This window comes from Nothobranchius furzeri, chromosome 4 (assembly GCF_043380555.1).
Source record: "Nothobranchius furzeri strain GRZ-AD chromosome 4, NfurGRZ-RIMD1, whole genome shotgun sequence".
In the NCBI taxonomy this organism is placed as follows: Eukaryota; Metazoa; Chordata; class Actinopteri; order Cyprinodontiformes; family Nothobranchiidae; genus Nothobranchius; species Nothobranchius furzeri.
In genome coordinates this window covers 36,683,380-36,709,744 of record NC_091744.1, presented here as the reverse complement: position 1 = coordinate 36,709,744, position 26,365 = coordinate 36,683,380, and positions in this window count along the sequence as shown.

Genomic DNA, 26,365 nt, shown 5'->3' with positions numbered 1-26,365 from the left:
TAGCAGAAACTAAGGCACGTGGTCAGAGTGTAATCGTAACCACCTAAAGTAGCTCTTGTCATAATTTAATATACATAGAAATCAGAAACGGGTATGTCAGGATAGACATCGCGAGTGATAATGCGGCCAGTATCTGTGTGCGCTTGAGAGCACCTTGTTGTTCTACTGTGGTGCCCACGCCGCCGGGTCTGTAAATGTCATCGACCTTCTTTATATACGCATACGCTAAAGACCGTACATTCTCTATGGATTTGAACACGTCCTTTGTTTCGCGTAACGCTTGAGCTGTCTCGAGCGTGATGTTGTGAGTGTACACCAGTGTTTCGCGTGCACCGAGGTCCGAAAGGGCGTGCGCTACAACTATTAACCTTGGTTTGGGAGTGTGGCGAAACGCTCGCTCCGCTGTAATGGGCAGATGCAATGTTATCACCTGGTACGTTTCGTTAGTCGGGTCGTAACACACCGGTCCGTCACACGGACCGTCACATTGTATGGGGCTTCTACTATTCAACAGGTTGATCATAATAATGTGTATTAAAACCACAACCTAGCACTGAGGACAGAGGGACTTTATTTAAATTAGTACTTAATGGAAACGATACATAATGATACATAAGAGCCATGTCATACATTCAGCCTAGGAATAGTAGCATTGTGCACTATTAAAAATATACACATCAATTGCTCGAATCCCATTGTTGCAAAGTAAAACTCTAATAAAACTCTAGTCTGACATCAACAGAGAAGACTTAGTGTATGTACTACAAATACAGCATTAGGATTTCGAGTGGACCGTGCACCTGGTGAACCATCAGAGGCTTATGACGCAACATATCTTCCAGTTCTGACTGAGCGCCTCCAGGAGAGAGGCCCAAGCAAGACCCGCCCCGAGGAGCGTCTTGCCACATGTCACTACTCGGTCTAACTGTGCGCCTCCAGGAGAGAGGTCCAAGCAAGACACGCCCCGAGGAGCGTCTTGCCACATGTCACTACTCGGTCTGACTGAGCGCCTCCAGGAGGGAGGTCCAAGCAAGACGCGCCCCGAGGAGCGTCTTGCCACATGTCACTACTCGGTCTGACTGAGCACCTCCAGGAGAGAGGCCCAAGCAAGACGTGCCCCGAGGAGCGTCTTGCCAAATGTCAACAATGGGTCTGACTGAGGGCCTCCAGGAGAGAAGCCCAAGCAAGACGCGCCCCGAGGAGCGTCTTGCCACATGTCAACACTGGGTCTGACTGAGGGCCTCCAGGAGAGAAGCCCAAGCAAGATGTGCCCCGAGGAGCGTCTTGCCACATGTCAGCACTCGGTCTGACTGAGCGCCTCCAGGAGAGAGGCCCAAGCAAGACGCGCCCCGAGGAGCGTCTTGCCACATGTCAACACTGGGTCTGACTGAGCGCCTCCAGGAGAGAGGCCCAAGCAAGACGCGCCCCGAGGAGCGTCTTGCCACATGTGAACACTGGGTCTGACTGAGCGCCTCCAGGAGAGAGGCCCAAGCAAGACGCGCCCGGAGGAGCGTCTTGCAACATGTCAGCACTCGGTCTGACTGAGCGCCTCCAGGAGAGAGGCCCAAGCAAGACGCGCCCCGAGGAGCGTCTTGCCACATGTCACCTCTGGGTCTGACTGAGCGCCTCCAGGAGAGAGGCGCAAGCAAGAAACGCCCGAGGAGCGTCTTGACACATGTCAACACTGGGTCTGACTGAGCGCCTCCAGGAGAGAGGCCCCAGCAAGACGCGCCCCGAGGAGCGTCTTGCCACATGTCACTACTCGGTCTGACTGAGCGCCTCCAGGAGAGAGGTCCAAGCAACACGCGCCCCGAGGAGCGTCTTGCCACATGTCAACACTGGGTCTGACTGAGTGCCTCCATGAGAGAAGCCCCAGCAAGACGCGCCCCGAGGAGCATCTTGCCACATGTCACTACTCGGTCTGACTGAGCGCCTCCAGGAGAGAGGCCCAAGCAAGACGTGCCCCGAGGAGCGTCTTGCCACATGTCAACAATGGGTCTGACTGAGGGCCTCCAGGAGAGAAGCCCAAGCAAGAAGCGCCCCGAGGAGCGTCTTGCCACATGTCAACACTGGGTCTGACTGAGCGCTTCCAGGAGAGAGGCCCAAGCAAGACACGGCCCGAGGAGCGTCTTGACACATGTCAACACTGGGTCTGACTGAGGGCCTCCATGAGAGAAGCCCAAGCAAGACGCGCCCCGAGGAGAGTCTTGCCACATGTCAACACTGGGTCTGACAGAGGGCATCCAGGAGAGAGGCCCAAGCAATACGCGCCCCGAGGAGCGTCTTGCCACATGTCAACAATGGGTCTGACTGAGGGCCTCCAGGAGAGAAGCCAAAGCAAGACGCGCCCCGAGGAGCTTCTTTCAACATGTCAACAATGGGTCTTACTGTGGGCCTCCATGAGAGAAGCCCAGGCAAGACGCGCCCCGAGGAGTGTCTTGCCACATGTCAACACTGTGTCTGACTGAGCGCCTCCAGGAGAGAGGCCCAAGCAAGACTCGCCCCGAGGAGCGTCTTGCCACGTGTCAACACTGGGTCTGACAGCGCCTCCAGGAGAGAGGCCCAAGCAAGATGCGCCCCGAGGAGCGTCTTAACACGTGTCACCACTGGGTCTGACTGAGCTCCTCCAGGAGAGAGGCCCAAGCAAGACGCGCCCAGAGGAGCGTCTTGCCACGTGTCACCACTGGGTCTGATTGAGCACCTCCAGGAGAGAGGCCCCAGCAAGACGCGCCCCGAGGAGCGTCTTGACACATGTCAACACTGGGTCTGACTGAGGGCCTCCATGAGAGAAGCCCAAGCAAGACGCGCCCCGAGGAGAGTCTTGCCACATGTCAACACTGGGTCTGACAGAGCGCTTCCAGGAGAGAGGCCCAAGCAAGACACGGCCCGAGGAGCGTCTTGACACATACGCCTCTCCTGGAGGCGCTCAGTAAGACCGAGTGCTGAAATAAGGCAAGACGCTCCTCGGGGCGCGTCTTGCTGGGGCCTCTCTCCTGGAGGTGCTCAATCAGACCCAGTGGTGACACGTGGCAAGACGCTCCTCTGGGCGCGTCTTGCTTGGGCTTCTCTCATGGAGGCGCTCAGTCAGACCCAGTGTTGACATGTGGCAAGACTCTCCTCGGGGTGCGTCTTGCTTGGACCTCTCTCCTGGAGGCGCTCAGTCAGACCGAGTAGTGACATGTGGCAAGACGCTCCTCGGGGCGCATCTTGCTTGGGCTTCTCTCCTGGAGGCCCTCAGTCAGACCCATTGTTGACATGTGGCAAAACGCTCCTCGGGGCGCTTCTTGCTTGGGCCTCTCTCCTGGAGGCGCTCAGTCAGACAGAGTGCTGACATGTGGCAAGACGCTCCTCGGGGCGCGTCTTGCTGGGGCCTCTCTCCTGGAGGCGCTCAGTCAGACCCAGTGTTGACATGTGTCAAGACGCTCCTCGGGCGTTTCTTGCTTGCGCCTCTCTCCTGGAGGCGCTCAGTCAGACCCAGAGGTGACATGTGGCAAGACGCTCCTCGGGCCTCTCTCCTGGAGGCGCTCAGTCAGACCCAGTGTTGACATGTGGCAAGACGCTCCTCGGGGCGCTTCTTGCTTGGGCCTCTCTCCTGGAGGTGCTCAGTCAGACCCAGAGGAGACATGTTGCAAGACGCTCCTCCGGGCGCGTCTTGCTTGGGCCTCTCTCCTGGAGACGCTCAGTCAGACCCAGTGTTCACATGTGGCAAGACGCTCCTCGGGGCTCGTCTTGCTTGGGCCTCTCTCCTGGAGGCGCTCAGGCAGACCCAGTGTTGACACGTGGCAAGACGCTCCTCGGGGCGCATCTTTCTTGGGCCTCTCTCCTGGAGGCGCTCAGTCAGCCCCAGTGTTGGCATGTGGCAAGACAATCCTCGGGGCGCGTCTTGGTTGGGCCTCTCTCCTGGAGGCGCTCATTCAGACCCAGTGGTGACATGTGGCAAGACGCTCCTCGGGGCGCGTATTGCTTGGGCCTCTCCCCTGAATGCCCTCTGTCAGACCGAGTGTTGACATGTGGCAAGACTCTCCTCGGGTCGCGTCTTGCTTGGGCTTCTCTCATGGAGTTCCTCAGTCCGACCCAGTGTTGACATGTGACAAGACGCTCCTCTGGGCGCGTCTTGCTTGGGCTTCTCTCCTGGAGGCCCTCAGTCAGACCCATTGTTGACATGTGGCAAGACACTCCTCGGGGCGCGACTTGCTTGGGCCTCTCTAATGGAGACGCTCAGTCAGACCGAGTGCTGACATAAGGCAAGACGCGCCCCGAGGAGCGTCTTGCCACGTGTCAACACTGGGTCTGATTGAGGGCCTTCTGGAGAGAGGCCCAAGCAAGACGCGCCCCGAGGAGCGTCTTGCCACATGTCACTACTCGGTCTGACTGAGTGCCTCCGGGGCACATGTCAGCACTCGGTCGGACTGAGCGCCTCCAGGAGAGAGGCCAAAGCAAGACGCGCCCCGAGGAGCGTCTTGACACATGTCAACACTGGGTCTGACAGAGGGTATTCAGGAGAGAGGCCCAAGCAATACGCGCCCCGAGGAGCATCTTGCCACATGTCACCACTGGGTCTGAATGAGCGCCTCCAGGAGAGAAGCCCAAGCAAAACGCGCCCCGAGGAGCGTCTTGCCACATGTCAACACTGGGTCTAATTGAGCGCCTCCAGGAGAGAGGCCCAAGCAAGACGCGCCCCGAGGAGCGTCTTGCCACATGTCATTACTCGGTCTGACTGAGCGCCTCCAGGAGAGAGGTCCAAGCAAGACGCGCCCCGAGGAGAGTCTTGCCACATGTCAACACTGGGTCTGACTGAGCGCCTCCAGGAGAGAGGCCCAAGCACGACGCGCCCCGAGGAGCGTCTTGCCACGTGTCAACACTGGGTCTGACTTAGCGCCTCCAGGAGAGAGGCCCAAGAAGGGTGCGCCCCGAGGGGCGTCTTGCCACGTGACACCACTGGGTCTGACTGAGCTCCTCCAGGAGAGAGGCCCCAGCAAGACGCGCCCCGAGGAGCGTCTTGCCTTATGTCAGCACTCGGTCTGACTGAGCGCCTCCATTAGAGAGGCCCAAGCAAGACGTGCCCCGAGGAGCGTCTTGCCACATGTCACTACTCGGTCTAACTGAGCGCCTCCAGGAGAGAGGTCCAAGCAAGAAGCGCCCCGAGGAGCGTCTTGCCAAATGTCACTACTCGGTCTGACTGTGCGCCTCCAGGAGGGAGGTCCAAGCAAGACGCGCCCCGAGGAGCATCTTGCCACATGTCACTACTCGGTCTGACTGAGTGCCTCCAGGAGAGAGGCCCAAGCAAGACGTGCCCCGAGGAGCGTCTTGCCACATGTCAACAATGGGTCTGACTGAGGGCCTCCAGGAGAGAAGCCCAAGCAAGACGCGCCCAGAGGAGCGTCTTGCCACATGTCAACACTGGGTCGGACTGAGGAACTCCATGAGAGAAGCCCAAGCAAGACGCGCCCCGAGGAGAGTCTTGCCACATGTCAACACTCGGTCTGACAGAGGGCATTCAGGAGAGAGGCCCAAGCAATACGCGCCCCGAGGAGCGTCTTGCCACATGTCACCACTGGGTCTGAATGAGCGCCTCCAGGAGAGAGGCCCAACCAAGACGCGCCCCGAGGAGTGTCTTGCCACATGCCAACACTGGGTCTGACTGAGCGCCTCCAAGAGAGAGGCCCAAGCAAGACGCGCCCCGAGGAGCTTCTTTCCACATGTCAACAATGGGTCTTACTGAGGGCCTCCATGAGAGAAGCCCAAGCAAGACGCGCCCCGAGGAGTGTCTTGCCACATGTCAACACTGTGTCTGACTGAGCGCCTCCAGGAGAGAGGCCCAAGCAAGATGCGCCCGGAGGAGCGTCTTGCCACATGTCAACACTGGGTCTGACAGAGGGCCTCCAGGAGAGAGGCCCAAGCAAGACGTGCCCCGAGGAGCGTCTTGTCACATGTCAACACTGGGTCTTTCTGAGCGCCTCCAGGAGAGAAGCCCAAGCAAGACGCGCCCCGAGGAGCGTCTTGCCAAATGTCAGCACTCGGTCTGACTGAGCGCCTCCAGGAGAGAGGCCCAAGCAAGACGCGCCCCGAGGAGCGTCTTGCCACATGTCAACAATGGGTCTGACTGAGGGCCTCCAGGAGAGAAGCCCAAGCAACACACGGCCCGAGGAGCGTCATGCCACATGTCAGCACTCGGTCTGACTGAGCGCCTCCAGGAGAGAGGCCAAAGCAAGACACGCCCCGAGGAGCGTCTTGACACATGTCAACACTGGGTCTGACAGAGGGCCTCCAGGAGAGAGGCCCAAGCAAGACGCGCCCCGAGGAGTGTCTTGCCACATGTCAACACTGGGTCTGACAGAGGGCCTCCAGGAGAGAGGCCCAAGCAAGACGCGCCCCGAGAAGTGTCTTGACACATGTCACCACTTGGTCTGACTGAGCGCCTCCAGGAGAGAGGCCCAAGCAACACGCGCCTGAGGAGCGTCAGACCACATGTCACTACTCATTCTGACTGAGCGCCTCCAGGAGAGAGGCCCAAGCAAGACGCGCCCCGAGGAGCGTCTTGCCACGTGTCAACACTGGGTCTGATTGAGGGCCTTCTGGAGAGAGGCCCAAGCAAGACGCGCCCCGAGGAGCGTCTTGCCACATGTCACCACTTGGTCTGACTGAGCGCCTCCAGGAGAGAGGCCCAAGCAACACGCGCCCCGAGGAGCGTCAGGCCACATGTCACTACTCAGTCTGACTGAGCGCCTCCTGGAGAGAGGCCCAAGCAAGACGCGCCCCGAGGAGCGTCTTGCCACATGTCAACAATGGGTCTTACTGAGGGCCTCCAGGAGAGAAGCCCAAGCAAGACGCGCCCCGAGGAGCTTCTTGCCACATGTCAGCACTCGGTCTGAATGAGCGCCTCCAGGAGAGAGGCCAAAGCAAGACGCGCCCCGAGGAGCGTCTTGACACATGTCAACACTGGGTCTGACAGAGGGCCTCCATGAGAGAGGCCCAAGCAAGACGCGCCCCGAGGAGTGTCTTGCCACATGTCAACACTGGGTCTGACAGAGGGCCTCCAGGAGAGAGGCCCAAGCAAGACGCGCCCCGAGGAGTGTCTTGCCACATGTCACCACTTGGTCTGACTGAGCGACTCCAGGAGAGAGGCCCAAGCAAGACGCGCCCCGAGGAGCGTCTTGCCACGTGTCAACACTGGGTCTGATTGAGGGCCTTCTGGAGAGAGGCCCAAGCAAGACGCGCCCCGAGGAGCGTCTTGCCACATGTCAACAATGGTTCTTACTGACGGCCTCCAGGTGAGAAGCCCAAGCAAGACGCGCCCCGAGGAGCTTCTTGCCACATGTCAGCACTCGGTCTGACTGAGCGCCTCCAGGAGAGAGGCCAAAGCAAGACGCCCCCCGAGGAGCTTCTTGACACATGTCAACACTGGGTCTGACAGAGGGCCTCCATGAGAGAGGCCCAAGCAAGACGCGCCCCGAGGAGTGTCTTGCCAAATGTCAACACTGGGTCTGACTGAGCGCCTCAGGGAGAGAGGTCCAAGCAAGACGCGCCCCGAGGAGCGTCTTGCCACATGTCACTACTCGGTCTGACTGAGCGCCTCAGGGAGAGAGGTCCAAGCAAGACGCGCCCCGAGGAGCGTCTTGCCACATGTCAACACTGGATCTGACTGAGTGCCTCCATGAGAGAAGCCCCAGCAAGACGCGCCCCGAGGAGCGTGTTGCCACATGTCACTACTCGGTCTGTTTGAGCGCCTCCAGGAGAGAGGCCCAAACAAGACACGCCCCGAGGAGCGTCTTGACACATGTAAACACTGGGTCTGACTGAGGGCCTCCATGAGAGAAGCCCAAGCAAGACGCGCCCCGAGGAGCGTCTTGCCACATGTCAAAACTGGGTCTGATTGAGGGCCTTCTGGAGAGAGGCCCAAGCAAGACGCGCCCCGAGGAGCGTCTTGCCACATGTCAACAATGGGTCTTACTGAGGGCCTCCAGGAGAGAGGCCCAAGCAAGATGCGCCCGGAGGAGCGTTTTGCCACATGTCAACACTGGGTCTGACAGAGGGCCTCCAGGAGAGAGGCCCAAGCAAGACGCACCCCGAGGAGCGTCTTGCCACATGTCACCTCTGGTTCTGACTGAGCGCCTCCAGGAGAGAGGCCCAAGCAAGACGCGCCCCGAGGAGCGTCTTGCCACATGTCAACAATGGGTCTGACTGAGGGCCTCCAGGAGAGAAGCCCAAGCAAGACGCGCCCCGTGGAGCGTCTTGCCACATGTCAACACTGGGTCTGACTGAGCGCCTCCAGGAGAGAGGCCCAAGCAAGACGCGCCCCGAGGAGCGTCTTGCCACATGTCAACAATGGGTCTGACTGAGGGCCTCCAGGAGAGAAGCCCAAGCAAGACGCGCCCCGTGGAGCGTCTTGCCACATGTCAACACTTGGTCTTATTGAGGGCCTTCTGGAGAGAGGCCCAAGCAATACGCGCCCCGAGGAGCGTCTTGCCACATGTCAACAATGGGTCTTACTGAGGGCCTCCAGGAGAGAGGCCCAAGCAAGATGCGCCCGGAGGAGCGTCTTGCCACATGTCAACACTGGGTCTGACAGAGGGCCTCCAGGAGAGAGGCCCAAGCAAGACGCGCCCCGAGGAGCGTCTTGCCACATGTCACCTCTGGTTCTGACTGAGCGCCTCCAGGAGAGAGGCACAAGCAAGACGCGCCCCGAGGAGCGTCTTGCCACATGTCAACAATGGGTCTGACTGAGGGCCTCCAGGAGAGAAGCCCAAGCAAGACGCGCCCCGTGGAGCGTCTTGACACATGTCAACACTGGGTCTGACAGAGGGCCTCCAGGAGAGGGGCCCAAGCAAGACGCGCCCCGAGGAGTGTCTTGCCACATGTCACCAATGGGTCTGACTGAGCGCCTCCAGGAGAGAGGCCCAAGCAAGACGCGCCCCGAGGAGCGTCAGGCCACATGTCACTACTCAGTCTGACTGAGCGCCTCCAGGAGAGAGGCCCAAGCAAGACGCGCCCCGAGGAGCGTCTTGCCACGTGTCAACACTGGGTCTGATTGAGGGCCTTCTGGAGAGAGGCCCAAGCAAGACGCACCACGTGGAGCGTCTTGCCACATGTCAACAATGGGTCTTACTGAGGGCCTCCAGGAGAGAAGCCCAAGCAAGACGCGCCCCGAGGAGCGTCTTGCCACATGTCAACACTGGGTCTAATTGAGCGCCTCCAGGAGAGACGCCCAAGCAAGACATACCCCGAGGAGCGTCTTGCCACATGTCACTACTCGGTCTGACTGAGCGCCTCCAGGAGAGAGGCCCAAGCAAGACGCGCCCCGAGGAGCGTCTTGCCACGTGTCAACACTGGGTCTGACTTAGCGCCTCCAGGAGAGAGGCCCAAGCAAGATGCGCCTCGAGGAGCGTCTTGCCACGTGTCACCACTGGGTCTGACTGAGCTCCTCCAGGAGAGAGGCCCAAGCAAGACGCGCCCAGAGGAGCGTCTTGCCACGTGTCACCACTGGGTCTGATTGAGCACCTCCAGGAGAGAGGCCCCAGCAAGACGCGCCCCGAGGAGCGTCTTGCCTTATGTCAGCACTCGGTCTGACTGAGCGCCTCCAGGAGAGAGGCACAAGCAAGACGCGCCCCGAGGAGCGTCTTGCCAAATGTCACTACTCGGTCTGACTGAGCGCCTCCAGGAGGGAGGTCCAAGCAAGACGCGCCCCGAGGAGCGTCTTGCCACATGTCACTACTCGGTCTGACTGAGCGCCTCCAGGAGAGAGGTCCAAGCAAGACGTGCCCCGAGGAGCGTCTTGCCACATGTCAACAATGGGTCTGACTGAGGGCCTCAAGGAGAGAAGCCCAAGCAAGACGCGCCCAGAGGAGCGTCTTGCCACATGTCAACACTGGGTCTGACTGAGCGCCTCCAGGAGAGAGGCCCAAGCAAGACACGCCCCGAGGAGCGTCTTGACACATGTCAACAATGGGTCGGACTAAGGGCCTCCATGAGAGAAGCCCAAGCAAGACGCGCCCCGAGGAGAGTCTTGCCACATGTCAACACTCGGTCTGACAGAGGGCATTCAGGAGAGAGGCCCAAGCAATGAGCGCCCCGAGGAGCGTCTTGCCTTATGTCAGCACTTGGTCTTACTGAGCGCCTCCAGGAGAGAGGCCCAAGCAAGACGCGCCCCGAGGAGCGTCTTGCCACATGTCAACAATGGTTCTGACAGAGGGCCTCCAGGAGAGAGGCCCAAGCAAGATGCGCCCGGAGGAGCGTCTTGCCACATGTCAACACTGGGTCTGACAGAGGGCCTCCAGGAGAGAGGCCTAAGCAAGACGCGCCCCGAGGAGCGTCTTGCCACATGTCACCTCTGGTTCTGACTGAACGCCTCCAGGAGAGAGGCCCAAGCAAGACGCGCCCCGAGGAGCGTCTTGTCACATGTCAACACTGGGTCTGTCTGAGCGCCTCCAGGAGAGAAGCCCAAGCAAGACGCGCCCCGAGGAGTGTCTTGCCATATGTCAACAATGGGTCTGACTGAGGGCCTCCAGGAGAGAAGCCCAAGCAAGACGCGCCCCGAGGAGCGTCTTGACACATGTCAACACTGGGTCTGACAGAGGGCCTCCAGGAGAGAGGCCCAAGCAAGACGCGACCCGAGGAGTGTCTTGCCACATGTCACCACTGGGTCTGACTGAGCGCCTCCAGGAGAGAGGCCCAAGCAAGACGCGCCCCGAGGACCGTCAGGCCACATGTCACTACTCAGTCTGACTGAGCGCCTCCAGGAGAGAGGCCCAAGCAAGACGCGCCCCGAGGAGCGTCTTGCCACATGTCAGCACTGGGTCTGACTGAGCGCCTCCAGGAGAGAGGCCCCAGCAAGACGCGCCCCGAGGAGCGTCTTGCCTTATGTCAGCACTCGGTCTGACTGAGCGCCTCCAGGAGAGAGGCCCAAGCAAGACGCGCCCCGAGGAGCGTCTTGCCACATGTCAACAATGGGTCTGACTGAGGGCCTCCAGGAGAGAGGCCCAAGCAAGATGCGCCCGGAGGAGCGTCTTGCCACATGTCAACACTGGGTCTGACAGAGGCCCTCCAGGAGAGAGGCCCAAGCAAGACGTGCCCCGAGGAGCGTCTTGTCACATGTCAACACTGGGTCTTTCTGAGCGCCTCCAGGAGAGAAGCCCAAGCAAGACGCGCCCCGAGGAGCGTCTTGCCAAATGTCAGCACTCGGTCTGACTGAGCGCCTCCAGGAGAGAGGCCAAAGCAAGACGCGCCCCGAGGAGCGTCTTGCCACGTGTCAACACTGGGTCTGATTGAGGGCCTTCTGGAGAGAGGCCCAAGCAAGACGCGCCCCGAGGAGCGTCTTGCCACATGTCACCACTTGGTCTGACTGAGCGCCTCCAGGAGAGAGGCCCAAGCAACACGCGCCCCGAGGAGCGTCAGGCCACATGTCACTACTCAGTCTGACTGAGCGCCTCCTGGAGAGAGGCCCAAGCAAGACGCGCCCCGAGGAGCGTCTTGCCACATGTCAACAATGGGTCTTACTGAGGGCCTCCAGGAGAGAGGCCAAAGCAAGACGCGCCCCGAGGAGCGTCTTGACACATGTCAACACTGGGTCTGACAGAGGGCCTCCATGAGAGAGGCCCAAGCAAGACGCGCCCCGAGGAGTGTCTTGCCACATGTCAACACTGGGTCTGACAGAGGGCCTCCATGAGAGAGGCCCAAGCAAGACGCGCCCCGAGGAGTGTCTTGCCACATGTCAACACTGGGTCTGACAGAGGGCCTCCAGGAGAGAGGCCCAAGCAAGACGCGCCCTGAGGAGTGTCTTGCCACATGTCACCACTTGGTCTGACTGAGCGCCTCCAGGAGAGAGGCCAAAGCAAGACGCCCCCCGAGGAGCTTCTTGACACATGTCAACACTGGGTCTGACAGAGGGCCTCCATGAGAGAGGCCCAAGCAAGACGCGCCCCGAGGAGTGTCTTGCCAAATGTCAACACTGGGTCTGACTGAGCGCCTCAGGGAGAGAGGTCCAAGCAAGACGCGCCCCGAGGAGCCTCTTGCCACATGTCACTACTCGGTCTGACTGAGCGCCTCAGGGAGAGAGGTCCAAGCAAGACGCGCCCCGAGGAGCGTCTTGCCACATGTCAACACTGGATCTGACTGAGTGCCTCCATGAGAGAAGCCCCAGCAAGACGCGCCCCGAGGAGCGTGTTGCCACATGTCACTACTCGGTCTGTTTGAGCGCCTCCAGGAGAGAGGCCCAAGCAAGACACGCCCCGAGTAGCGTCTTGACACATGTCAACACTGGGTCTGACTGAGGGCCTCCATGAGAGAAGCCCAAGCAAGACGCGCCCCGAGGAGCGTCTTGCCACATGTCAACACTGGGTCTGATTGAGGGCCTTCTGGAGAGAGGCCCAAGCAAGACGCGCCCCGAGGAGCGTCTTGCCACATGTCAACAATGGGTCTTACTGAGGGCCTCCAGGAGAGAGGCCCAAGCAAGATGTGCCCGGAGGAGCGTTTTGCCACATGTCAACACTGGGTCTGACAGAGGGCCTCCAGGAGAGAGGCCCAAGCAAGACGCACCCCGAGGAGCGTCTTGCCACATGTCACCTCTGGTTCTGACTGAGCGCCTCCAGGAGAGAGGCCCAAGCAAGACGCGCCCCGAGGAGCGTCTTGCCACATGTCAACACTGGGTCTGACAGAGGGCCTCCATGAGAGAGGCCCAAGCAAGACGCACCCCGAGGAGCGTCTTCCGACATGTCACTACTCGGTCTAACTTAGCGCCTCCATGAGAGAGGTCCAGTCAAGACGCGCCCCGAGGAGCGTCTTGCCACATGTCACTACTCGGTCTGACTGAGCGCCTCCAGGAGAGAGGCCCAAGCAAGACGTGCCCTGAGGAGCGTCTTGCCACATGTCAACAATGGGTCCGACTGAGGGCCTCCAGGAGAGAAGCCCAAGCAAGACGCGCCCCGTGGAGCGTCTTGCCACATGTCAACACTGGGTCTGACTGAGCGCCTCCAGGAGAGAGGCCCAAGCAAGACGCGCCCCGAGGAGCGTCTTGCCACATGTCAACAATGGGTCTGACTGAGGGCCTCCAGGAGAGAAGCCCAAGCAAGACGCGCCCCGTGGAGCGTCTTGCCACATGTCAACACTGGGTCTTATTGAGGGCCTTCTGGAGAGAGGCCCAAGCAATACGCGCCCCGAGGAGCGTCTTGCCTCATGTCAACAATGGGTCTTACTGAGGGCCTCCAGGAGAGAGGCCCAAGCAAGATGCGCCCGGAGGAGCGTCTTGCCACATGTCAACACTGGGTCTGACAGAGGGCCTCCAGGAGAGAGGCCCAAGCAAGACGCGCCCCGAGGAGCGTCTTGCAACATGTCACCTCTGGTTCTGACTGAGCGCCTCCAGGAGAGAGGCCCAAGCAAGACGCGCCCCGAGGAGCGTCTTGCCACATGTCAACAATGGGTCTGACTGAGGGCCTCCAGGAGAGAAGCCCAAGCAAGACGCACCCCGTGGAGCGTCTTGACACATGTCAACACTGGGTCTGACAGAGGGCCTCCAGGAGAGGGGCCCAAGCAAGACGCGCCCCGAGGAGTGTCTTGCCACATGTCACCAATGGGTCTGACTGAGCGCCTCCAGGAGAGAGGCCCAAGCAAGACGCGCCCCGAGGAGCGTCAGGCGACATGTCACTACTCAGTCTGACTGAGGGCCTCCAGGAGAGAAGCCCAAGCAAGACGCGCCCCGAGGAGCTTCTTGCCACATGTCAGCACTCGGTCTGACTGAGCGCCTCCAGGAGAGAAGCCAAAGCAAGACGCGCCCCGAGGAGCGTCTTGACACATGTCAACACTGGGTCTGACAGAGGGCCTCCATGAGAGAGGCCCAAGCAAGACGCGCCCCGAGGAGTGTCTTTCCACATGTCAACACTGGGTCTGACTGAGAGCCTCCAGGAGAGAGGCCCAAGCAAGACGCGCCCCGAGGAGCTTCTTGCCACGTGTCACCACTGAGTCTGACTGAGCGCCTCCAGGAGAGAGGCCCAAGCAAGACGCGCCCCGAGGAGCGTCTTGCCACGTGTCACCACTGGGTCTGATTTAGCGCCTCCAGGAGAGAGGCCCCAGCAAGACCGGTCAGGCCTGCAGTGTACACATCAGAGACATGATGTTCTTTCACAGAACTGAGGTTGTTCATTACTAAATGACTTTTACAGGAATATTGTTATTATACTATTCAACAGGTTGATCATAATAATGTGTATTAAACCCACAACCTAGCACTGAGGACAGAGGGACTTTATTTAAATTAGTACTTAATGGAAACGATTCATAATGATACACAAGAGCCATGTCATACATTGTGCACTATTAAAAATATACACATCAATTGCTCGAATCCCATTGTTGCAAAGTAAAACTCTAATAAAACTCTAGTCTGACATCAACAGAGAAGACTTAGTGTATGCACTACAAATACAGCATTAGGATTTCGAGTGGACCGTGCACCTTGTGAACCATCAGAGGCTTATGACGCAACATATCTTCCAGTTGCTATTAGACAAGTTATAATTCTCGACCATTTTTCGGAACTGGTTTCTTGGGTCCGTGAGTAAATGCCAAATGAGATGATAGTCCTTAAGTAAGTTCCTTGCGATCCCATGTCACGCTCTTGCCCATCAGCCGGTGAACGCTGAGACGGAACTCGATGAGAGCGATGTATTTTTTAAGTGCTCCGAATGTACTTCTAACAAGCGTGCGATTCACTTCGTGAGTAAACTGCAGCTGCAGCTGATTCAAACAGTCGAGCCAACTTTCTACATCACAATGTTCGTTTTGTAGTTAGTCGAGTTACCTTTTGTGTGGCGCATGCACGGGTCGTTAGCGTCCAGCTCCCAGCTTAGAGAGTCCTGTATTGACACAGACGTCAATACATCTCGATGTCATGCAACACACAAAGTCTGTCGCATACAGGTGGGTTAACACATGTACGATACCTTTTGTGTGGCGCATGCACGGGTCGTTAGCGTCCAGCTCCCGGCTTATAGAGAGTCCTGTATTGACACAGACGTCAATACATCTCGATGTCATGCAACACACAAAGTCTGTCGCATACAGGTGGGTTAACACACATGTACGATGTGTGCGATGCCACTCCCAGTTTACAATGGGACACGACGATGATCATTGTTAACCAAACTCTTGTTTCTAACGACAGGTGGTAGCGTTGTCTCCTGCACCTGGTCTTTGTGCACAGAGGGAGCTGTAATGTGCTCGTCATAGTCGCGATCGTTGTCACTCGAATCCGTTGTTCTCACGACAGGTGGTAGCGTTGTCTCCTGCATGTTGTCTTCGCGTGCGGCAAGCGTTGTGCTGTGCTCGTTATAATGGTTGTCTTCGTACAAAGGGGGTGTTGAATACTCCTTCGCGAGTAGTGTAGGAGGTGGTGTGATGGGACGTATCTCAGAGGCGTTATGTGAGCGTACCACCATGGCCTGAGCAACTGCGACTACTGAGAGTACACCCAGTACAGACAGCGAGATCATTTTTTTTACTTGGGTGTTGTACGTGTGGGTACAGCCGCTTTAATGGCAGTGAGAGCAAGTGGTCAAATGTATTTATAGGTCACTAGCAGAAACTAAGGCACGTGGTCAGAGTGTAATTGTAACCACCGTAGCACTTGTCATAATTTAATTAACATAGAAATCAGAAACGGGCATGTCAGGATAGACATCGCGAGTGATAATGCGGCCAGTATCTGTGTGCGCTTGAGAGCACCTTGTTGTTCTACTGTGGTGCCCACGCCGCCGGGTCTGTAAATGTCATCGACCTTCTTTATATACGCATACGCTAAAGACCGTATATTCTCTATGGATTTGAACACGTCCTTTGTTTTGCGTAACACTTGAGCTGTCTCGAGCGTGATTTTGTGAGTGTACGCCAGTGTTTCGCGTGCACCGAGGTCCGAAAGGGCGTGCGCTACAACTATTAACCTTGGTTTGGGAGTGTGGCGAAACGCTCGCTCCGCTGTAATGGGCAGATGCAATGTTATCACCTGGTACGTTTCGTTAGTCGGGTCGTAACACACCGGTCCGTGACACGGACCGTCACATTGTATGGGGCACAGTAAGGACAACACGCCGCCGACCGTGACTTCGCACTCGACCGCGGTGGTGTTGTCGATTTGCAAAGGATCACATACGCCTCTACAGTCGCAATGAGGCACATTGTAGTCGACGCGACCGTCGGTCACCATAGCTTTCGTCAGCCAACACACTCGATTGCCCTTCGAAACATCGGCGATCAACGTGAGCGTAGAGGTCGCTGTCGCTTTACTGTACGCCAGGATATCCGTGTGTGAGTGCACGCTCGACGTCGATCGACAACCGGTCATGTCAGACCTGATCAGACCTTCCGAACACATGACCATTAGTTGTTGTGCGGCCGAGAGTATCGCGATCATACCGTTGAGATGTGTAGAAAGCGCGTACACGCCAGCCTTCCACGTTTCCAAAGTTTCCAGCAATCTAGAGGGACTTGTCTTAGCGCGCACGGCTGTGCTGAATTTGCGTTGGGTAGACACAATGGCTTCTGCCTCGTTTAGGATCTTGTGGGCTCATGTACTCGTGGTAGGCCAAGACGTGTATAGTCGAGCGCGGTGACGCCCCGAACACTTGACCCGGTTTTGTTGTGGCGATATGCGTGTCCAGTAATGCGGCAAAGTCCGCGTGTCTAGCGTGTATTGATTTTACAGCTCGCTCATACCCCAACAGTACGGTCCGTAGAAGTTCGTTCACTTGTTTCCATGCGCTCGTGGAACACAGGACATCGCAACCTCTGTGATAATCAAGTAAAGCGTCACACACCAGCTGCTTGCACGTTGTAAATACAATCGGTAGTAACTTCTTACTCCACTCTATGTTGAACTCGTATAGTATGTATATGGGCAGTTGCGGCGGTTTGCGCATTTTCTATCTACCCCCCGCTAATATGACTCTGTGGTCTGTCTCCTGAGATGGTGCGGTTGGAACTTGCGAGAGTGCACTATGGACGGTCGGCGTTTCCATTTCGTCAACTGTGCCATTTTCAGCCGCTGGCAAACGGCCGTCGACGGTCGATGCGAGACACCAACATAACGTTAGACTGCGACCCTCATGCCAGTTTTCTGTAGTACTGGTTGTAGTTTCTGGTGCACACTCGATACGCCATTACGATCACAATTACGTTGATTAATAAATCCAGTGTTGTAGCGACTGCAGCCAGCGCCGTCGCGCAATTCGTGTCGGTGTTATCTCTCGATACTTTCGTTGGTATTCAAGCGTATGCAGAATCTACAGATCTGGTGAAGTTGCTTGTCACTAGCTTGCGCACGTTTGATATGGCACTTTGCGCGAGACTCACACAACCTGCAGTGGCGACCGTCGCGTCAGTGCAAAGTTTTTCCGATATATCGCTCGCAACATCGTTTGTCATTTGCTGTACACTGCGCACACTGGCCGCGAGGTCGCGGAGAGGGTCTTCGTTACGAGCTACTCTGGTAGCGCCGTGGTTGATGAGGACGATCATCTTTAGCAATAGTTCATCTCGAAGCGCAACGATGGTGAGGGCGACGGGTTGGCCGGTTCCGCCTTCAGGCCACTCGGTTGCCGCTAGATTGCCCAATGCCACACACGCAGACGAACCCTGTACACACTCAATGACCCGTGTGCGATCGTTGATTTCTGCTAGTACGTTTGCTAGGTCTACGTGCTTCCACGGATCGGGCGTGGGCACGCGCTTGTTTTTAGAGGCGTTTTCGCGCAGCCTCTACCCTGCACGACCGCTCGTGGCCGCACTAGCTATATTTATCTTTATTTGTTTCACACACACACACACACACACACACACACACACACACACACACACACACACACACACACACACACACACACACACACACACACGCACACACACACGCACGCACGCACACACACACACACACACACACACACACAGGCCCTTGCGTGCAAACCCAGGTCAGGCCTGCAGTGTACACATCAGAGACATGATGTGCTTTCACAGAACTGAGGTTGTTCATTACTAAATGACTTTTACAGGAATATTGTTATTATACTATTCAACAGGTTGATCATAATAATGTGTATTAAACCCACAACCTAGCACTGAGGACAGAGGGACTTTATTTAAATTAGTACTTAATGGAAACGATACATAATGATACATAAGAGCCATGTCATACATTCAGCCTAGGAATAGTAGCATTGTGCATTATTAAAAATATACAGATCAATTGCTCGAATCCCATTGTTGCAAAGTAAAACTCTAATAAAACTCTAGTCTGACATCAACAGAGAAGACTTAGTGTATGTACTACAAATACAGCATTAGGATTTCGAGTGGACCGTGCACCTTGTGAACCATCAGAGGCTTATGACGCAACATATCTTCCAGTTGCTATTAGACAAGTTATAATTCTCGACCATTTTTCGGAACTGGTTTCTTGGGTCCGTGAGTAAATGCCAAATGAGATGATAGTCCTTAAGTAAGTTCCTGGCGATCCCATGTCACGCTCTTGCCCATCAGCCGGTGAATGCTGAGACGGAACTCGATGAGAGCGATGTATTTTTTAAGTGCTCCGAATGTACTTCTAACAAGCGTGCGATTCACGTCGTGAGTAAACCGCAGCTGCAGCTGATTCAAACAGTCGAGCCAACATTCTACATCACAATATGCGTTTTGTAGTTAGTCGAGTTACCTTTTGTGTGGCGTATGCACGGGTCGTTAGCGTCCAGCTCCCAGCTTAGAGAGTCCTGTATTGACACAGACGTCAATACATCTCGATGTCATGCAACACACAAAGTCTGTCGCATACAGGTGGGTTAACACATGTACGATACCTTTTGTGTGGCGCATGCACGGGTCGTTAGCGTCCAGCTCCTGGCTTATAGAGAGTCCTGTATTGACACAGACGTCAATACATCTCGATGTCATGCAACACACAAAGTCTGTCGCATACAGGTGGGTTAACACACATGTACGATGTGTGCGATGGCGCGCCCGTTTACAATGGGACACGACGATGATCATTGTTAACCAAACTCTTGTTTCTCACGACAGGTGGTAGCGTTGTCTCCTGCACTTGGTCTTCGTGCACAGAGGGTGTTGTAATGTGCTCGTCATAGTCGCGATCGTTGTCACTCGAATCCGTTGTTCTCACGACAGGTGGTAGCATTGTCTCCTGCATGTTGTCTTCGCGTGCGGCAAGCGTTGTGCTGTGCTCGTTATAATGGTTGTCTTCGTACAAAGGGGGTGTTGAATACTCCTTCGCGAGTAGTCTAGGAGGTGGTGTGATGGAACGTATCTCAGAGGCGTTATGTGAGCGTACCACCATGGCCTGAGCAACTGCGACTACTGAGAGTACACCCAGTACAGACAGCGAGATCAATTTTTTTTCTTGGGTGTTGTACGTGTGGGTACAGCCGCTTTAATGGCAGTGAGAGCAAGTGGGCAAATGTATTTATAGGTCACTAGCAGAAACTAAGGCACGTGGTCAGAGTGTAATCGTAACCACCTAAAGTAGCTCTTGTCATAATTTAATATACATAGAAATCAGAAACGGGTATGTCAGGATAGACATCGCGAGTGATAATGCGGCCAGTATCTGTGTGCGCTTGAGAGCACCTTGTTGTTCTACTGTGGTGCCCACGCCGCCGGGTCTGTAAATGTCATCGACCTTCTTTATATACGCATACGCTAAAGACCGTATATTCTCTATGGATTTGAACACGTCCTTTGTTTCGCGTAACGCTTGAGCTGTCTCGAGCGTGATGTTGTGAGTGTACACCAGTGTTTCGCGTGCACCGAGGTCCGAAAAGGCGTGCGCTACAACTATTAACCTTGGTTTGGGAGTGTGGCGAAACGCTCGCTCCGCTGTAATGGGCAGATGCAATGTTATCACCTGGTACGTTTCGTTAGTCGGGTCGTAACACACCGGTCCGTCACACGGACCGTCACATTGTATGGGGCTTATACTATTCAACAGGTTGATCATAATAATGTGTATTAAACCCACAACCTAGCACTGAGGACAGAGGGACTTTATTTAAATTAGTACTTAATGGAAACGATGCATAATGATACATAAGAGCCATGTCATACATTCAGCCTAGGAATAGTAGCATTGTGCACTATTAAAAATATACACATCAATTGCTCGAATCCCATTGTTGCAAAGTAAAACTCTAATAAAACTCTAGTCTGACATCAACAGAGAAGACTTAGTGTATGTACTACAAATACAGCATTAGGATTTCGAGTGGACCGTGCACCTGGTGAACCATCAGAGGCTTATGACGCAACATATCTTCCAGTTCTGACTGAGCGCCTCCAGGAGAGAGGCCCAAGCAAGACCCGCCCCGAGGAGCGTCTTGCCACATGTCACTACTCGGTCTAACTGAGCGCCTCCAGGAGAGAGGTCCAAGCAAGACACGCCCCGAGGTGCGTCTTGCCACATGTCACTACTCGGTCTGACTGAGCGCCTCCAGGAGGGAGGTCCAAGCAAGACGCGCCCAGAGGAGCGTCTTGCCACATGTCACTACTCGGTCTGACTGAGCGCCTCCAGGAGAGAGGCCCAAGCAAGACGTGCCCCGAGGAGCGTCTTGCCACATGTCAACAATGGGTCTGACTGAGGGCCTCCAGGAGAGAAGCCCAAGCAAGACGCGCCCCGAGGAGCGTCTTGCCACATGTCAACACTGGGTCTGACTGAGGGCCCCCAGGAGAGAGGCCCAAATAAGACGCGCCCCGAGGAGTGTTTTGCCACATGTCAACACTGGGTCTGACTGAGGGCCTCCAGGAGAGAAGCCCAAGCAAGATGCGCCCCGAGGAGCGTCTTGCCACATGTCAGCACTCGGTCTGACTGAGCGCCTCCAGGAAGGAGGCCCAAGCAAGACGCGCCCCGAGGAGCGTCTTGCCACATGTCAACACTGGGTCTGACTGAGCGCCTCCAGGAGAGAGGCCCAAGCAAGACGCGCCCCGAGGAGCGTCTTGCCACATGTGAACACTGGGTCTGACTGAGCGCCTCCAGGAGAGAGGCCCAAGCAAGACGCTCCCCGAGGAGCGTCTTGACACATGTCTCCTCTGGGTCTGACTGAGCGCCTCCAGGAGAGAGGCCCAAGCAAGACGTGCCCCGAGGAGCATCTTGCCACATGTCAACACTGGGTCTGACTGATTGCCTCCATGAGAGAAGCCCCAGCAAGACGCGCCCCGAGGAGCGTCTTGCCACATGTCAACACTGGGTCTGACTGAGCGCCTCCAGGAGAGAGGCCCGAGGAGCGTCTTGCCACATGTCACCTCTGGGTCTGACTGAGCGCCTCCAGGAGAGAGGCGCAAGCAAGAAACGCCCGAGGAGCGTCTTGACACATGTCAACACTGGGTCTGACTGAGCGCCTCCAGGAGAGAGGCCCCAGCAAGACGCGCCCCGAGGAGCGTCTTGCCACATGTCACTACTCGGTCTGACTGAGCGCCTCCAGGAGAGAGGTCCAAGCAACACGCGCCCCGAGGAGCGTCTTGCCACATGTCAACACTGGGTCTGACTGAGTGCCTCCATGAGAGAAGGCCCAGCAAGACGCGCCTCGAGGAGCTTCTTGCCACATGTCACTACTCGGTCTGACTGAGCGCCTCCAGGAGAGAGGCCCAAGCAAGACGTGCCCCGAGGAGCGTCTTGCCACATGTCAACAATGGGTCTGACTGAGGGCCTCCAGGAGAGAAGCCCAAGCAAGAAGCGCCCCGAGGAGCGTCTTGCCACATGTCAACACTGGGTCTGACTGAGCGCCTCCAGGAGAGAGTCCCAAGCAAGACACGCCCCGAGGAGCGTCTTGACACATGTCAACACTGGGTCTGACTGAGGGCCTCCATGAGAGAGGCCCAAGCAATACGCGCCCCGAGGAGCGTCTTGCCACATGTCAACAATGGGTCTGACTGAGGGCCTCCAGGAGAGAAGCCAAAGCAAGACGCGCCCCGAGGAGCTTCTTTCCAGATGTCAAAAATGGGTCTTACTGTGGGCCTCCATGAGAGAAGCCCAAGCAAGACGCGCCCCGAGGAGTGTCTTGCCACATGTCAACACTGTGTCTGACTGAGCGCCTCCAGGAGAGAGGCCCAAGCAAGACGCGCCCCGAGGAGCGTCTTGCCACGTGTCAACACTGGGTCTGACTTAGCGCCTCCAGGAGAGAGGCCCAAGCAAGATGCGCCCCGAGGAGCGTCTTGCCAAGTGTCACCACTGGGTCTGACTGAGCTCCTCCAGGAGAGAGGCCCAAGCAAGACGCGCCCAGAGGAGCGTCTTGCCAAGTGTCACCACTGGGTCTGATTGAGCACCTCCAGGAGAGAGGCCCCAGCAAGACGCGCCCCGAGGAGCGTCTTGCCTTATGTCGGCACTCGGTCTGACTGAGCGCTTCCAGGAGAGAGGCCCAAGCAAGACGCGCCCCGAGGAGCGTCTTGCCACATGTCACTACTCGGTCTAACTGAGCGCCTCCAGGAGAGAGGTCCAAGCAAGACGCGCCCCGAGGAGCGTCTTGCCAAATGTCACTACTCGGTCTGACTGAGCGCCTCCAGGAGGGAGGTCCAAGCAAGACGCGCCCCGAGGAGCGTCTTGCCACATGTCACTACTCGGTCTGACTGAGCGCCTCCAGGAGAGAGGCCCAAGCAAGACGTGCCCCGAGGAGCGTCTTGCCACATGTCAACAATGGGTCTGACTGAGGGCCTCCAGGAGAGAAGCCCAAGCAAGATGCGCCCAGAGGAGCATCTTGCCACATGTCAACACTGGGTCTGACTGAGCGCCTCCAGGAGAGAGGCCCAAGCAAGACGCGCCCCGAGGAGCGTCTTGCCACATGTCACTACTCGGTCTGACTGAGCGCCTCCAGGAGAGAGGCCCAAGCAAGACGCATCTTGCTTGGGCTTCTCTCCTGGAGGCCCTCAGTCAGACCCATTGTTGACATGTGGCAAGACGCTCCTCGGGGCACGTCTTGCTTGGGCCTCTCTCCTGGAGGCGCTCAGTCAGACCGAGTAGTGACATGTTGCAAGACGCTTCTCGGGGCGCGTCTTGCTTGGACCTCCCTCCTGGAGGCGCTCAGTCAGACCGAGTAGTGACATTTGGCAAGACGCTCCTCGGGGCGCGTCTTGCTTGGACCTCTCTCCTGGAGGCGCTCAGTTAGACCGAGTAGTGACATGTGGCAAGACGCTCCTCGGGGCGCGTCTTGCTTGGGCCTCTCTCCTGGAAGCGCTCAGTCAGACCGAGTGCTGACATAAGGCAAGACGCTCCTCGGGGCGCGTCTTGCTGGGGCCTCTCTCCTGGAGGTGCTCAATCAGACCCAGTGGTGACACGTGGCAAGACGCTCCTCTGGGCGCGTCTTGCTTGGGCCTCTCTCCTGGAGGAGCTCAGTCAGACCCAGTGGTGACACGTGGCAAGACGCTCCTCGGGGCGCATCTTGCTTGGGCCTCTCTCCTGGAGGCGCTGTCAGACCCAGTGTTGACACGTGGCAAGACGCTCCTCGGGGCGAGTCTTGCTTGGGCCTCTCTCCTGGAGGCGCTCAGTCAGACACAGTGTTGACATGTGGCAAGACACTCCTCGGGGCGCGTCTTGCCTGGGCTTCTCTCATGGAGGCCCACAGTAAGACCCATTGTTGACATGTGGAAAGAAGCTCCTCGGGGCGCGTCTTGCTTTGGCTTCTCTCCTGGAGGCCCTCAGTCAGACCCATTGTTGACATGTGGCAAGACGCTCCTCGGGGCGCGTATTGCTTGGGCCTCTCTCCTGGATGCCCTCTGTCAGACCCAGTGTTGACATGTGGCAAGACTCTCCTCGGGGCGCGTCTTGCTTGGGCTTCTCTCATGGAGGCCCTCAGTCAGACCCAGTGTTGACATGTGTCAAGACGCTTCTCGGGCCGTGTCTTGCTTGGGCCTCTCTCCTGGAAGCGCTCAGTCAGACCCAGTGTTGACATGTGGCAAGACGCTCCTCGGGGCGCTTCTTGCTTGGGCTTCTCTCCTGGAGGCCCTCAGTCAGACCCATTGTTGACATGTGGCAAGACGCTCCTCGGGGCACGTCTTGCTTGGGCCTCTCTCCTGGAGGCGCTCAGTCAGACCGAGTAGTGACATGTGGCAAGATGCTCCTCGGGGCGCGTCTTGCTGGGGCTTCTCTCATGGAGGCACTCAGTCAGACCCAGTGTTGACATGTGGCAAGACGCTCCTCGGGGCGCGTGTTGCTTGGACCTCTCTCCTGGAGGCGCTCAGTCAGACCGAGTAGTGACATGTGGCAAGACGCTCCTCGGGGCGCGTCTTGCTGGGGCCTCTCTCCTGGAGGCGCTCAGTCAGACCCAGTGTTGACATGTGTCAAGACGCTCCTCGGGCGTTTCTTGCTTGCGCCTCTCTCCTGGAGGCGCTCAGTCAGACCCAGAGGTGACATGTGGCAAGACGCTCCTCGGGCCTCTCTCCTGGAGGCGCTCAGTCAGACCCAGTGTTGACATGTGGCAAGACGCTCCTCGGGGCGCGTCTTGCTTGGGCCTCTCTCCTGGAGGTGCTCAGTCAGACCGAGTGCTGACATGTTGCAAGACGCTCCTCCGGGCGCGTCTTGCTTGGGCCTCTCTCCTGGAGGCGCTCAGTCAGACCCAGTGTTCACATGTGGCAAGACGCTCCTCGGGGCGCGTCTTGCTTGGGCCTCTCTCCTGGAGGCGCTCAGTCAGACCCAGTGTTGACATGTGGCAAGACGCTCCTCGGGGCGCGTCTTGCTTGGGCCTCTCTCCTGGAGGCGCTCAGTCAGACCGAGTGCTGACATGTGGCAAGACGCTCCTCGGGGCACATCTTGCTTGGGCTTCTCTCCTGGAGGCCCTCAGTCAGACCCAGTGTTGACATGTGGCAAGACGCTCCTCGGGGCGCGTCTTGCTTGGACCTCTCTCCTGGAGGCGCTCAGTTAGACCGAGTAGTGACATGTGGCAAGACGCTCCTCGGGGCGGGTCTTGCTTGGGCCTCTCTCCTGGAGGCGCTCAGTCAGAACTGGAAGATATGTTGCGTCATAAGCCTCTGATGGTTCACCAGGTGCACGGTCCACTCGAAATCCTAATGCTGTATTTGTAGTACATACACTAAGTCTTCTCTGTTGATGTCAGACTAGAGTTTTATTAGAGTTTTACTTTGCAACAATGGGATTCGAGCAATTGATGTGTATATTTTTAATAGTGCACAATGCTACTATTCCTAGGCTGAATGTATGACATGGCTCTTATGTATCATTATGTATCGTTTCTATTAAGTACTAATTTAAATAAAGTCCCTCTGTCCTCAGTGCTAGGTTGTGGTTTTAATACACATTATTATGATCAACCTGTTGAATAGTAGAAGCCCCATACAATGTGACGGTCCGTGTGACGGACCGGTGTGTTACGACCCGACTAACGAAACGTACCAGGTGATAACATTGCATCTGCCCATTACAGCGGAGCGAGCGTTTCGCCACACTCCCAAACCAAGGTTAATAGTTGTAGCGCACGCCCTTTCGGACCTCGGTGCACGCGAAACACTGGTGTACACTCACAACATCACGCTCGAGACAGCTCAAGCGTTACGCGAAACAAAGGACGTGTTCAAATCCATAGAGAATATACGGTCTTTAGCGTATGCGTATATAAAGAAGGTCGATGACATTTACAGACCCGGCGGCGTGGGCACCACAGTAGAACAACAAGGTGCTCTCAAGCGCACACAGATACTGGCCGCATTATCACTCGCGATGTCTATCCTGACATACCCGTTTCTGATTTCTATGTATATTAAATTATGACAAGAGCTACTTTAGGTGGTTACGATTACACTCTGACCACGTGCCTTAGTTTCTGCTAGTGACCTATAAATACATTTGCCCACTTGCTCTCACTGCCATTAAAGAGGCTGTACCCACACGTACAACACCCAAGAAAAAAAATTTATCTCGCTGTCTGTACTGGGTGTACTCTCAGTAGTCGCAGTTGCTCAGGCCATGGTGGTACGCTCACATAACGCCTCTGAGATACGTTCCATCACACCACCTCCTAGACTACTCGCGAAGGAGTATTCAACACCCCCTTTGTACGAAGACAACCATTATAACGAGCACAGCACAACGCTTGCCGCACGCGAAGACAACATGCAGGAGACAACGCTACCACCTGTCGTGAGAAAAACGGATTCGAGTGACAACGATCGCGACTATGACGAGCACATTACAACACCCTCTGTGCACGAAGACCAGGTGCAGGAGACAACGCTACCACCTGTCGTGAGAAACAAGAGTTTGGTTAACAATGATCATCGTCGTGTCCCATTGTAAACGGGCGCGCCATCGCACACATCGTACATGTGTGTTAACCCACCTGTATGCGACAGACTTTGTGTGTTGCATGACATCGAGATGTAT